This window comes from Tinamus guttatus, unplaced genomic scaffold (assembly GCF_059628265.1).
Source record: "Tinamus guttatus ecotype Peru unplaced genomic scaffold, ASM5962826v1 Tinamus_guttatus_pri_ptg000652l, whole genome shotgun sequence".
Lineage (NCBI taxonomy): Eukaryota > Metazoa > Chordata > Aves > Tinamiformes > Tinamidae > Tinamus > Tinamus guttatus.
The window spans coordinates 1,650,494-1,664,626 of NW_028289186.1; positions in this window are offsets into that span (position 1 = coordinate 1,650,494).

Consider the following 14,133-nt stretch of genomic DNA (forward strand, 5'->3'; position numbering starts at 1 on the left):
AGAGAAGCCTCTCCCCACGCTGAGGAATAAGGAAACCTCCCAAAAAACAACCATTCCGCAGCCTGGAAGCTGCCCTGGGTCCTGCTTTAGCTCCTTGCGGGTGCCTGAGCCGAGGGAGCGCGAGCCGGCAGGGGATGCTCTTGGCTCATGGAGCTCCGAGCTCAGTATCCCGTTAGTAAAAGGCAGGATTCAATGCAACCTATTCCCCGCCGGGTGCTTTCCATAGCAAAGGCACATTTCCAAGCAAGCCCTCAGCCTCCCCATGTGCACACAACGGGCTGTACATTACCCATAATGTACGTTATGTGTAGGGTGTAGGTACCAGGTACACCGCGCGCCCTCGCAGCTCTGCTTTCCTAAGCACAGCTCATTGTAATGACCAGGATGCGCTGCCGAGGTGACATTACCTCTGCCTTTTGCCTAGCAGCAATGATTCACCCTCAACCACAAGTGACAGCAGGTGACACCACGAGATTCCAGAGCCAGGGAGCTGGTTTTACCCCCGACAGGATTCAGCATTCTCCCCCTGCAAGCTCCCGGTGGGGCTGGTGAAGGCGAGAGGCTGAGGATGGAGTTGGCTATGAGACGAGCACTAGGTGACAGATGTCCTTAGATCACAGCTTTGCACCCCCAGCATCCAATATACTCAGTAGCACAGCACTCAGCACTTGATTTTTGAGCAGCATCAGTCCAATTAATTGAGCCCTGCTGGGCAGGAACATCAGGCTGGGGCAATGCCTAGGGGAGAGGGGTTCCCAAACTGTGATCTAAGAGCAGTAGCCCCCTCGGAGGTGTGCAAGGCTCTGCAGCTCAGCTGAGTCCGTACCCACTTCCAGAAGGTTTCTATTGCTCCTGCACATCCTAGGTGGATGGAGAATGACTGGAACTACCCAGCGAGTTTGATGGTGGATGGAAAAAAAAAATAATAAAATGATAATTTTGCATGACACGCCACCACTTACCAGCAAGAAGCTTCCTATGTTCTTTAGAAAGCAAGGGAAGGGGAGGAGAAAAAGCAAAGAACAAAACGGTTAGAACAGCAAAGCACAGCCAGGCCAAGCTTTCCTCTCCACCCCAAGCTCCCTCCACAGCAGTTTGGCACCAAAACCATCCGAGGTAGTTCCCATGTTCTGGTCCACTGGCTCCCAGCTCCCCTGCGGGATGCTCCGGGATGCGGGCACATGTCCCTTGGGATGGATGCTTTTTCCCTGATGCACAACCTCCACACCTTGCATGAAGAAAAAAAAGACTAATACCCCAATGCAGAGCAGCTCGGAGGGTTGTACAACAGATACAACCGCCTCAACACACGTAACAGGTCCCCTAAGGGGTGCCACGACCCCGGGACCGATGCGGGACAGAGCATCCTACCCACAGCTGCAACAGCTGGACCGAGGGGCACCACGACCTCCCATGGGCTCTGCCAGCAGCACCAGCAGCCACCGGCACAACGGGACATGGGACACGGGTAACGCGGGCCGCTCATCCGGGGTGGAAACAAAGTGAGCATTGAGGGCCGGAGCCGGCTCCGCGCCAAGGAAGTGACGTGCGGCGCTGCCTTGGCAAGCGGGATCCTCGCGGCCACGGGCTGCTAGGGGATGCGGGGGGAAAAAGGGAGGGCTTAAAATATCCCAGAGCAGCACAGCTATTTCGGGATTAAAATTTACAAAAAGAGGAAGAAAACAGAAGGGAAAGCCAGGCTCCTGCAGCCAGCTCTGGTGCGGATGAAATGTTAGAGTCTAATGGCAGCGCTCCCTTCCTTTACCCGGATGCCTCTAAATTAAAGTGATGTGACTCATGCCACCTCTATCCTACTCCTTTGGTACTCCTGCACCCCAGAACAGCCTGGCAGTGATGGAGAGGAGGGAAAGCCACCACCCAAGGCATTCCCAAGAGGCTCTTTCCTGCAGGGAGCCCTGCAGTTCCACACCACGTGAACCTTCCGCATGCAGGTATCAAAGTCTGCTGTTTACTGGGGCCTGAAAGTGCAACTCCCTTGTCAGAACCCAGCGTAAAGTCAACGGGAAAGAGCAACGATATAATGGAGATAGGGGCATCTCTGCAGGTCAGCGTGTGTCCCATCAAGGACCCTCAGGAGAAGGTCACTCTTCCTGCCAACCCCAACCCCAGGATTCTTCACTCGGAGCCTCCTGAGCTGCCAGCAGCAAAGGGACCATCAGCACGAGGCTGAACCGGGGCAATATCCCCGGGATGAAGGACCGCAGGAGACTCCGCAAGGGCAGCGCTGCCGGATGCGGCCCCGGAGCGGGAATCCCGGCGGATCAGCAGGCTGCCCACGTCCGCCCGGCCTCCCTCCCGCTTTGGGAACAAAAGTGCAATTGAGCCGAGCAGCCCCGGAGCCTGCCCTGCCTTTCAACTCCGCCAGATTGAACCGCGCTTTCGTTTTCCCTTCGTCCCGCTGCGGCCGCAGGAAGGAGCTGCTAAGGCTGGGAAAGGGAAAGCAGGCTGAGTGTAACGTTTAATAAATAATAAAGTGACGGGAGAATGGCAGGCTCCATTCCAAGGTCACTCGGCTGTGGACAGTCTTCCTGAAGGGAAACGCGTTCAAGTAGAACGCACCTGTATTTGATGGAAGAGAAAGTAGAAAACTCACATTTGGGATTTCTACTCCAGGACTGCTGGGGGAGCAGCCCCTTCACATCCATCCCCTGCAAATCAGTTGGCCAGGGGCTTTCAGCACCTCTCCCGCTCCGTGTGAGCCGAGGTGGCATCATCCGCAATGTCCCCATAGAGCTTCACCCCACGGCTGGGTACCCAAGGGGAGAAACCGGCCTCCGTGCACAGCCAAAGGACGGGAGGAACCAGGTTGCAGCCAGGAAGAATCCCAGGAAAGCCACAACTTGGCGTTTTCTCTGCCCTCACACTAAATCCCTCCGATAAGCTTGCCAATACGATCCACGTTGCAGCGTCTCATTCCCAAGGAAACGAGCCAAGGGTTCCCACGCCACCTTCCCGCTGCTCGGGGCACAAAAGCAGCAGCGACTTCCTGAAATCCCTCTCTCCCGACCCTCCCTCCTGCCTCTCCGCATCCTGCTCCAAGGCCACCCTCTGCACACAGATAACAAGGCAACTCGCTGCCAAAAATAGCAGTCGGAGGGGCCCGGATCAGCAAACCTGCAGGCAGAGATAGGGCTTGAATGGTCAATAATAGACCGAGGTTCTTTCCCTAGTTTTACCCATGTAAAGCCTGAATTTCAAGAACTAGTTGACTGAATTTCAAGAACTAGTTGCCAAGGTCCCACTGGAAGACGGAGGCACTTGAGCACCTGCCCCTTGGCCAGGATGGGATGGCATTCCCAGAAACCTAGTATCCCATTTCTGGGAGCCCAGGGAGACCAGGCAGCCCAGGAGCATCCTAAAAGCCCAAGGACTGGTGCTTAGAAATCAGAGACAGTTTCTGTTAGTTTAGCATTAAATTTGTCCGCAAAAAAAACCAGAAACCCAAGCAATCTCATTTATATATTAAAAAAAGGGAAATACCCCAATTTTCTTCACAACTGGCACTTAATGAAGAAATTTTCTCAAGTCCTAAGCATTTAGCCATCCTCGCTGTTGTAAATTACACACTAATTAAGCACATTACACACACTCAAAAAAAAACATATCAATCAATTGGCACTCAATCTGCATCCAATAATTGCAGCTGCTAAGATTCAGCCTCCTTGGAAAAGTGCAATTTTGTGTGTTAATTATTTAGGTTTAGCACGTGAAATGGGAACAAATGAGGGGTCCAAATGCCACCTTGGGAAGTGGGTGCTGCTGAAGGCAGCAGGGGTTTTCCCCCTTCCTCAGGTCCACAGAACAGCCCCCAAAACCCAACCAGAATTGGAACCAGCTGCGTAGGAAGCGTCTCATTAGCAGTAATTGCTTTGCAAGGGTTTGAGGTTTCCCCTCTTTTCCACCATCGCTCCCTTCTAAGAAGCTGCTGTGGGTCAGGGTATGGACTTGGTGGTTGGAGGAGCTGGGAGGATGGGGAGGTCTCGGTTACACTCACATTTTTATTGGAATCAGGGAAAGTTTGCTCACAGGGCTGACTGCAGGTATCTGCCTGGCAGGTAGCAGAAAATCACCATATTAACCTGGAAAAGCTCAGCATCTCCAACCCTCCTAGTGCAGCTCTCCATGGAGAAACAGTTTGTGAAATAGCTCCTGATTAGCTTCCAGCGTCCCTGCTTCCATAGGGAATAGGCACAAGCTGCTCCAGGGATAAATCGCCTTCCTCATCAACCTGGTTAGAAGGTCTGGGGAGGGTTCTCATCTTCCCAGCCATCCCCAATTACTGTTTAACCTGTGGACTGTTTTTTTCGTGGCCGAGCCCAGGATCTGCTCTATGATTTGGAGAAACAAGCCCTGGGACAGCTGTACCCCTGGGCTCTGACCTCGTAACAGAATCATACCCTGGATTTACCCCTTAGCAAAACGAACACTCCGAGAGAGCACAAAGCTAAACAGAGAGAGACCTCACACGTTTCACACAGCACCGTGTCCACCAGCATTTCACTGCCAGCCAGATATAGATGGGAAAAGCAGTGCCCCAAGCAGCACCCCTGTCCCAAGTGCCTGTCCCTGCACTGGCAGAGCTGCAAGGAGCCCCTGACTCCAGCTGGGGCTGCTCCTATTAGGAGATCCTCACTGTAGGACCGTTTTTTCTCCCAATTTCTTCCTCCATCCAGTGCAACACCAAAGTTCGCTCCTTGCTAGGAATAAAATAAACCCACAGCCCTTCTCAGTAGCAACCAAGGATAGAGAGGAAGAACAATTTGAACGTCTAGAATAGCCGCACACGTTATTTGGAGTGAGACGGACATAGCCAAGATCCTGCAAGGCTCCCTTATTCCTTGGGCTCCTTTCCCAAGTGCTTTCGCTCGCTGCCTCCCCTCTCGCCCCCAGCTCCAGCCGGGCTCACATTGCAGCTAAGACAATAGCTGCTTATGTTCAAATCCAGCCCCGCTTTCTGGGAAGGGAGCCAGGCCTGGCAGCTCTCGGCAGCAGGGAATAAAAGATGTTTTTATGCTGCAGAGCCCCCTGCACCAGTGGGGCTCCCTCAAAGGGAGGCCAGGCATCAGCCAGAAACAGGACTGCAGACAGATGCCCCGGGTTTCGAGGCAGAAGATGCTGAGGAAGAGCCCAGCAGCGTGGAGGGAAAGAGCTTCTTGTTCCAGGGAGATGGGAGCCAGCAGCGAGGAAAGCGCTTGGGTGCGAGTGGATGCACCGAAGTCGAGAGCCAAAAAGCACGTTGCACCAGGAACGCGTCGCGTTGGGCTGCTGAAATCAGGGGAAATGGGGATGCTCTGAGCACCAGGGCTACCTGCTCCTGAAGAAAAGGGTCTCTGCTGCAGCAGGATTGCCTCCAATGCCTGGAGGTACAAGGGGAAAGCAGGCAGCCCTACGTTTCCCCAGCCCTTTCTTTGTGCCTGCTGCTGTTGAGCCTGAGAACAGGATCCAAAGGGATTTTCTCCTCCGGAGCGGGGCACTTCCAATGCCTGTGCAGCGGGATGGATGCTAAGAGGTGCCTACAGCTTCCTCAAGGATGGAGCCGGAGGGTCACAGCATCCCCAGCCTCCAGGAGGTCTCGGTGGTACCCAAGCACCGAGAGCAGCGCATCCAGCCACCTCGGGAAGCTCTACCTGCCAACTTGAAGATGACTCCGATGGCTTCACACCTTGCATATTCCCACCCTGCTTTATCACTTGGGCAGCTGCACCTCCTCTCCCACCTTCATGTCCTTCACAAGGCACCAGTTTTGCCCCAGTTGGCTGTTTTTGTACCTCTACTGTGCCCCAGGCAGTACATAATTCACTGCCCGATATCCTCCCCTCCTCAGATGCAGGAACAAACAGTGTCTTTAAAACATCCGTGTTTCAACTCAATAGAACTAAACGCAAATCAATAAATCTTAAAAACAGAAATGAAAGCGCACACACTGGCCTCTTATTTTCTTTTCTCTTTACGAAGCTTTAAAGTTGCTTTTCCACTGTCCTGAATAATTGAAGTTAACATGAAAATTTAAAGTCTTTCAAGATTTCATTAAAATTCATGTCGCCTCCCTTTGGAGAATTGTCATTGCCAGAGTCCCATGTAGGGCAGACTGCACAAGCAGCTGCCTCCACTCGCAGCATTTAACTCCATTCTCTCTGGCTAAAGAAAACTCACTTTTAATTGTCTAGCAGAGATCCCGAAATAACATCCTGCACTGCTCCCCATCCTCAGCTACTCCTTCCAGTTCCAGCACAAATCCTGCATTAACCCTCTCTCATTTGGCTCATTGAAGCTCAGTATTTTCCTAGCGCTGCTCTCCATCAGATGACTGATGCCTGCACTGAGCTGGTGGCACCTCCTTGGCCTCTTCTTCACACTCAGTAGGTTTAGGTGACCTCCCTTCCCAGCTCATTCTGCTCTGCATCATGTAGCTCTGTCTACTGGACACAAAAGTTTGGGTTTTGTGAGGTTCATGTCCCAACCCTCCAGCATAAGCCATACTCTACTAGAGGGAGGTGGGTAGACCTGCTCCTCAAGGAGACTTTACTGCAATGGTCCTTTCCAGGACCTGTTGTGCTGGTACTCATGGTCCTTCCACAAGAAGGAGGTTGTCTGTGCTCTTATAAAATCATGCAAAGGATATTAAAATCTATTGGGTTTTTCTGTGAGAAAAGGTTTAACAGTGTCAGTAGCTGTCAGGCCATTCCCGGGAACACTTCTGCGGCTGGAATCCAGGAGGGAGAAAGAGGAAGCTTCAAAAGGGATCGGGTTTCCCATTAAATCACAGCTCCAAACTAGAGGCACTGTTACCAATTAAGTGCTATAACATTTAGTGAAGCTCTCCCAATTTACCCCACTTGACCAACTGACCCTGTAGGTTCTGAACAGCCTCTATAAATCCTATTGCTTTTAAGGGAATTCAAACCCATACAGGCTTTGCTTCCAGGAGGGAACACGCGCTGACCATTAACCTCACACTTTTCTTTTTAGTGCAAGCTGACCCTTTTATTCCCCTCCTGGTAAAACTAGTAGGTGCTTCAGAACAGACACCTGCTCCAAAAGCTCCCTACACTACACATTGGTTCAGAAGACCAGGCAAAAACCAGAAGACCAAGACCAACAGGTCCCACCATAAATGCAGGGGACAGTGGCTACCTGGAACAAGCTGTTTTTCCTCTCCATCCCCACATTTTGTTCACTCCTGCCCATCTGTCCAAGGGAGCTTCCTCCATGACAAAAAGGTCCTTCCTGCACCCAACACTGGTGGCTGGACCAGTGCCAGCCCAGGAACAAGCGGATCCAAGGAACAAGACACCCACGCACTCGCTCTCCATCCCTTGGAGCTGTATGTGCTCCAGCCACACAAGGCTTCCTTGTGTGCCCCGGCCTCCCCGCTCCGCTCGCGGTCCAAGGAAGAGATAAATGCTGCTCTTACCTGGTCGTGAGTAATCCAGGATCCACAGGGAGAAACAGCACATGCAAGAAAAAGAGCAAAAACAGGCGGTGAGGCTGGAGCGAGCTCTACCCCGTATTCGTGCCAAACGGATCCCTCCCTGTGTTACACGGATTCGGGTTTCCCCTGGCTGTACGGAGCAGCTCTCCGAGCTCGGATACGGGAGAGACCATCGTGTCCCAGGATTGCTCCCGTCTCCCTCATCCCCTGCCCGAGCGCTTCCCATGTTCCCTCCAGCTGCAAATCTGTATCCCCCACGCTGCGGTAGCCAAGAACTGCTCCGCTGCCCTCTGAGGCATCATCCGTCTGTGCCCAATTCCAAGGAAAGGAAAACATGTGGATCAAAGTCTCTGCCAAGGCCAGCCTTGACAGGTCAAGGCACAGAAAACATAAACCTTCCAAATCTGCAGGGACTGCAGCAGAAGGCAGGGAAGCATCAGCAGCGATGAAGAGCAGAATCCCCCATTCCCTACCATGTTGCTGACACACTGCTCAGCTCCACACTTGTCCAAAAATCAGCCCAGCAAGGGGAAAAGCAGCAGAAGAGTTTGATGCACTGGACTTGCACCAGGAAGGGGAGATACTCAAGATGGGTGGGAGAAGACAGCAATGAACTTTTATCCTTGCAAAAAGTTTTAACAGCTGTTTGTTTTCCACGAAGCCTCAGCAGTTCTCTGGGCTGAAGCCTCCAGGATGCAACCCAGCAGACAGCATTAAACAGAATCTTGGCAGAGAGGAAAAAAGATTTTAAAAAGCAAACAAACAGATTCTCCTGCCTCGACCAGCCCGAGTCAAGCTGCTACCTGTGACCATGTGCACCAGACATGGAGCTTGTAAGGCGAATACTAGCCAGCCCTCCAAAGGCTGTTGCCTACAGTTCATTTATATCCTCTTTGCCCTACAAAACCTCCAAAAATGTCTGTTGCATAAATCATATCAGCCCCTTTTCTCCTCTGATAGATGCCAGAAACTCCCTATGGGGGAAATCACAGTTGTTACAAGCGTCTTACTCTGCAATTCCCTCTGTGGTCAGATGGACGGATCTCAGGAGACTCGAGGGAGCCAACGAAGAGCAGTCAGTGGGAAGCCAGAACTCCGTGCTGGCCCACACCACAGCAGCCTCATTTCCCTAATGGTAAATTTTAATCTCTTAAGTGCGTTGCAGCAATGCTCCCAGAACGGAGATGCCGCTGAAGTCACCTGCATGGCAAACTGGGCAAGGAACCAGGGAGAAGTCCCAGCACATCCCAGGATGCCATCGCTCCGCTCAAATCCCAGCGAGAGGCATGCACAGAACCAGAGTCTTATCCAGGCTAACTAAGGACATCAGCGGTAGGAATGAGAGCTCCTGATGCACGTTCCCACCTCCCTGTCCTGCAAGCAGCTGGAGCAAATGAGGGATGTGTGCAGGCCGACAGCTCCCCAAGGAAGCAGGACGGACGTCCATCAACCGTTCTGGGAGGAAAAGCAGGACCTGGGACCCCGAGCAGCCCAGGAAATGGGATACAGCCAGGCCCAGCTGTTTTCTGCTTACAGCTGTGATTCCTTCCAGATGTGCCGTGCAGCAGCCAGGGATGCGCTGCGCTGCAGGGAAAGGTGCTGGACACCAGCCCTGGAGCAGGTGCTTGGCCTGCAAAACCCTTATCCCGCCGGCACCTGCATCCTAGGGCTGCTTTGAGGAATTTTCCATGGCAATTGCTAAGCTTTGCTTCCCTCTCTGCTTGCTCCTGGGGCTCCTGGACAAGGGCTGCTGTGTTCCCATGGGGCCAGGGGCTGCAACCCCTGTCCCTCCACCCACCATCCTTGGAAAAAGTCATTCCTTGACTCCAGAGCTGAAGCACAAGAGGGGGCACAGCCCTTGTGCACGATTCCCCTGATCCGCCACGTGCTAAATCCATGCATTTACAAACAGGGAAGCCATCCCAGAGGGCACAACCCAGAGGCTTTGATCACAGTGGTGCTTCCAGGCCAAAGTCGGCCTGCGTGGGTGATGCTACAGCAGGAATTTGCTCCAGTGCAGGCGGTTTGTGCCCACATAAGGGTCAGTTTGGCCTTTGAACTGAATTAATTCCACTCCATGCTGCAGTAAAGCATCCCCTCCTCATAGCTTCGCTCCCCAAGAGGGTACCAGGGCTGAAATGGAGGTTGAGATGCACGTGTCAGAGGTGGTTGCACTATGAAATTCAGGGCTCGCACAGGACACGAGAGCAGGTAGAAGTGATCCCAAATTGCCCGGAATGACACTGGGGGCTGTGCCCGTTGGAAAGGGTCACATACCCATAGCACATACCCTGGCTCATGGCGGGAGGCAGCGGGCATCCCTCCCAAAAAGCAGTGAGGCCAAAAGGAGCCAGGACCAGCAGCAAACAGCTGCTACCACCGCTCCGGCCGCCCAGGGTTGCCAGGGCTGCTGGGCTCTGTATATGCAGCAACAACCTTTGAAGTCAGGGCAGAGGAATGTGCCCCGCTACGCCGAGCCAAGGCAGGAGCCACCACGCTCCTCCTCTTCCTCACCTCCTGCCATCCACGCGGTGCAAAACTCCATGGATTTTTGGAAGCGAGCAACAGCAGGGCAGGAGCAGGCTGCGATCGTGAACATGCCCTATAAACACGAGCCCTATCTGAGCAAATTCAAAGAAAGGCTGGATGTTGACTCACATGCAGGCAGTTTGCTGCCTGCAAACGGTTTTTGCGGTGTTTGACACCCCCATACAGGAGTCAGACCATCTGCTTGGACTGCAAGGCCTTCAGCTGGTGCTAAACTGCAATTAGCTGCGCACTTAGTGCTAGGATGGGTCCAAGACCAAAGCCCACCTGCACGCTGAGGTTTGAGATGTGGCTGAAGCAAAACAGCAGAGCCCGGTACCTGTCCCCAAAAGGCACCACGTGCCACACACACGGTCACCATGCAGTCTTAGACACAGGACCAGAACTCCCACGGAGCGGAGCCAATTGGTTCCCATCCCTAACGGCAGCGGCATCCAGCGTGACTCCCTATCTCCCACGCATGGCACGACACGATTCCTGCAAAGGTCAGGATTCACAGGCGCGGCTCCAGCCAAAGAATTTCGGATGTTCAGTTGCAAGACACCCAAAATTCACCGTGCTGCCTCCATTGAGGTCTGTCCTTCCATAGGCACCATGGTCTGCTGGAGGTCTGATCGCAGCAAGATCCCCAACCACATCAACCCATCATACAAGCTGGAGCAAAAGGGGTACAGGCACCTATGGCCAGATGCAATGTCATTTTGCATGCACCTTTTGGGCACTATAAATGCAGGAACCCTCCTTCACGTGGGCTCCCTTCTTCAGGCACGAGCCACTGTCTCCACAGCCCAGAGATCCCAGCACGAGCCGGGGGCTCGCAGCAGCAAGAGCCCCTGTTCCGGGCAGAGATGCACAAATCCAGGATGCAAGGAGCTGCACCTGCACCAGGAAAAGCTGCAGCAGAGACCTGCAAGCTGGGGAAAGAAATTTCGGCTGCTAGAAAACACAGCAAACAGCCCCAAACACATGCGATAGCTGGCTGGCTCAATGGGAAGTGAAAAAACAAGAGTTTTGGAGCTGTAATTTTGCCCTGTTGTGACAGATGCTGCATGGGGGGATCCCCAGGGCCGGGCACTCGCTGCAGGAGGTCGCAGGGCAGGAACCCCAGCCCGTGTCTGCAGCAAAAGCGGCTGCTCATGAGGCTCATTTCCAGGGCAGCTCTTAACCAAGGCTTCCCACGCCGGGGAAGGAGGCAGGGACGTCCGGAACGCTTGTTTTGGGAAAGAGGAGAGCACTTTATCGCACACTCCTCTTTCTGGAAAGGCTTCACCAGCAGCAAAAGGCAAGTTTAGTCATTTAAAACACAGAGCCACATATTTTCTACGCGGCCACAAGGCACAAGACTCATTTGGGTGGCAGAAAGTCGAGCACCCAAATGTTAAAAGTGCAGAATTCTCAATTAACAAGCCAAATTTACATCTGCACAACAGCCAACCTCAGCCTAGAGGTTGCTAACATCCCGGGTGGCCAGCTGCCATACCCTGCAATGGGAGACTCGGACACGCAGGCTGGATGAGCTCCACCAAGGAGACTGGTGAAGAGGAACGAAAGGGACAAACACTTGAACTTCCCACTCTGCACACGGTTGGGATGCAGCCAGCAGCTGCCATCTGGGTGGGCTGGTAGGGAGCACAGCCATAAAAGCCTTAAAATAGGAGCTTTTGCATCCAGGGTTTGCCCACCAGCCTGCAGCAACGTGCACGGTCTGGCTGCCACCTTCCAGCAGCTCTTGCATTTTCCTCCACCCTTCTGGCCAGTCTCTTCTAGGCAGCACCGTAAAAGCTCAGCCTGAAGCAGGGATGAAGATGAGCTAATTCCAGAGCTCCTGCCCCGAGCCCTGCGCTCCGGGAGCGCTTGGTTGGGCAGGATGTGAGGATGAGTTTCCAGTGGCTGCGCTCGGTGTAAGGGAGGCAGAAAGCAGCACTGCACGTCTGGGAGTGCAGATTTCAGAATAGACTCCCCTGAGAGACATTCCCAAAGAAAGTGCAAGTACAGCTGGCCAGGAGTCTAACTGAGAGCTGTCTGGGAGAAATTATCAGTCTAGAAAAACAATTCCAGCTTGGATTTCTTTAGATTCCCTCCTGTTTCAGTGCCTGGGAACTGGGTCCAGGCCAGCAGCTCTGAGCTCAGCAGACAACATTTCTCATGAGCCACAAGAGCATGAGGTGGCTCAGCTGATATCAGGAAGAAGCTAGGGATGAAGGGAGGAGGATGGCAGAGATGCTGTGACTTAGCCCTAGAAGCTCAGGACCACTCCGCATTCCCACGGCAAACACCAGGAGCCTCCACCTGCAAATGGAAAGGGCTTGTCCTGTCCAAAACCATTTGCCCACCCTGCCATGAAGCTCAGCTGAAAATAGAGACTTTAGTGCTTTATCCCTTTCCTATTCAGCTGCAGCAGTTCTCAGCTGCCAAGTAGAAGCCACAAGCACAGCTGGCGCTGAGAAAACTGCTCAAGGAAAGAGGGCAGGAGCTAGAGGAATACGGAGCACATCCAGTTCTCCCGAGGAGCGAGCAAAGCACCAGCACGGCCCAAATTGCTCAAGCAACCAAATCTAGTTCTCAGCATTGCCCTGGCTGCAGCCTTCTACCATACCCAGCTCTGTGCATCCCTGTGGCACAGGGCATCCATGGTACATCACATCCTGCAGGGGATTTCCAGTGGTCCTGTACTCAGTGGGAGCCCTGGGGTTCTCCTGTGGTTTCTTAGCTAATAAATCCTGCAACAAAAGCTGGGCAGGGAAGAGAAAAGCAACACTCTGCTGAGCAGGGAATCATCAGAGCCCCAGCAAGACCAGAACTTGCAGCAGGATGAAGCAGGGAAGGAAAATGAAGCAAGACAGCTCTTTTCCCAGGGGATGAGAACTCAAGGAGAGAGAGAAAGAGAAAAAGGAATCAATTTTGTCTGAAAAGAGAAGCCACGCGGCAGGAGATGGGGAAGGACGCTCGCTCTGTGCCACATCAGACAGCAGCTCCAGAGAGAGCCCTTGGAGACTTCTGGGAGGAAGCGATTAGGGATTTTTTTTATATAAATTAAAGAAACGAGCTTGTTCCCCAGCTCACAGAGCAATCAGCAGCCAACACAAGCCCTGCAAGGCCATTTCTTGCCGCACTAGCAGCCCTGCTCAGGGAACGCAGCGGAGCGGGATCACCGCGCGGCTGCAGCATTCCCGCTCCACACGATGCTCCCAGGATGCGGCAAGGCCCCCCAGGCCAACGGCTGGCACCGGAGGACGGACACGCTCCCGGGAGCCGTCAGCCCTGGATCACATCCAGGGATAACGGAGTCAATCGCGGCTCTGTCCCCGCAGCGGCACCTACAGCCACCGGGGAGGACGGAAATGCTGGATGAGCCAGGAATGCAGCGCATGAGCATCTCCAGTTGTTCCAACAGCCAGCTCCATGGTCGGCATACCAGACCACAACCCACCTCCAAGGAGGAGGCTCTTTCCCTCCCTCCATCTCCAGTTGCTCCAATAGCCAGCTCCATAGTCGGGATACCAGACCACAACCCACCTCCAAGGAGGATGCTCTTTCCATCCCTCCATCTCCAGTTGCTCCAACAAACAGCTCCATAGTGGGACACCAGACCACAACCCACCTCCAAGGAGGAGGCTCTTTCCATCCCTCCATCTCCAGTTGCTCCAACAAGCAGCTCCACAGTTGGGATACCAGACCACAACTCACCTCCAAGGAGGATGCTCTTTCCATCCCTCCATCTCCAGTTGCTCCAACAGCTAGCTCCATAGTCAGGATACCAGATCACAACCTACTCCAAGGAGGATGCTCTTTCCATCCCTCCATCTCAAACTACCCACATGGAGCGGGAGCCATGTGTTCACCCATGTCCTAGGCATTTCCAGCCTCAGTGTGAAGCTGCCACCAGGAAGGATTTGTGGATAAGTGTTGGAGAGGGGGATTTTTAAGGCCTAAGCTCCATAGTGCTCATTGTAGTTTTCTGAACTCCTAAGATAGTGAAACCTTGGTATTACAGGGAAGAACTAAGCAACACACAGACCCATGCCCTCCTGGGAAGGGCTCTGTCCTCATCTCCGTAAGAAACAAAGTCATCGAAAACGCTGTCCGGCAGTTTGGGACTGTAAAACGCTCACAGGTTTTGCAACCTGCTCCTA